We start from the raw sequence: 981 nt of genomic DNA, 5'->3' as shown, positions 1-981 counted from the left end.
CTGGGATTAAAGGCGTGCGCCACCACAGCCCGGCAAAAGAACATGGGTCTTCTATAAGAGCAGCAAGTGCTCTTAACAACAGAAACATCTCTCTAGTCCTTATTTTGACTCTCATTTCAAGGTACAGGCCAATGTGGTGGGAGCCAGGGTGGGGGCAGAGGCAACAGGAGTGTGAAGCAGTCGTTGCTGGTCACATATCCCTGTCTGAAGAGGAGAAGGAGGAACGCTGGTGGCTGGCCCTCCTCCTCCGTGGTCTGGCAGTCTAGATGGACCCAGGCGAAGGTATTGTTCGCAGTTGCGTCTTCCCGCCTGAGGTTGTTCTGCAGGTGTGCTCAGCGGCCCAGCTCCCAAGTCAGGTGGAACTGTTGTGATTTATGTCACCTGACTGTGTATTCACTTGGTCACTGGCCCTGCTCTTCAGATAGGATGACTCTAAGGTCTGGCATTGTGTACCCCCCCACTGGACTGAGCCCTGGTTGTGCCCAGTGACAGCTGGCTTTCTGATGCCCTTCCCCCGACCACCTTGCTGTCCCTAGCCATGGTCTTTGCATCTCCTAAGCCTTGCCTTTGTGTCAGTTTCCAGAGAACCCAAACTAAAACTCCAGCTCTGAGTTCAGCACCATCCTAGATACCCAAGCCTCTCCCTACCATTTTCCTGATCCCCTTGTTCTGTTTGGCCCCCTCAGTGCATACTGCTGACCTAATCCAGAGTCTGCTCAGCCACCCATGATGCACTGGGCCCTGAAAATGATCTATGCCAGTTTGAGGAAAGGACTTGATGGGAAACTTCAGGTCTCTAGGGATTCACCCAGCTATAAGGTCATGGCTTTGGACTGCTTTTGAAAACCTCTCGACAGGAAATCAGGAAGGCTGGGGCACAAGTCCTGTGATGGAGGAAGGTCATTGGTTAATTAAATAAAGAAGCTGCTTGACCTGATAGGTTAAAACATAGATGGGAGGAGTAAGCAGAACAGAACTCTG

This window comes from Microtus ochrogaster, linkage group LG2 (assembly GCF_000317375.1).
Source record: "Microtus ochrogaster isolate Prairie Vole_2 linkage group LG2, MicOch1.0, whole genome shotgun sequence".
NCBI classification, from domain to species: domain Eukaryota; kingdom Metazoa; phylum Chordata; class Mammalia; order Rodentia; family Cricetidae; genus Microtus; species Microtus ochrogaster.
The sequence above is the reverse complement of the archived record's forward strand: the minus strand, read 5'-3'. Positions refer to the sequence as shown.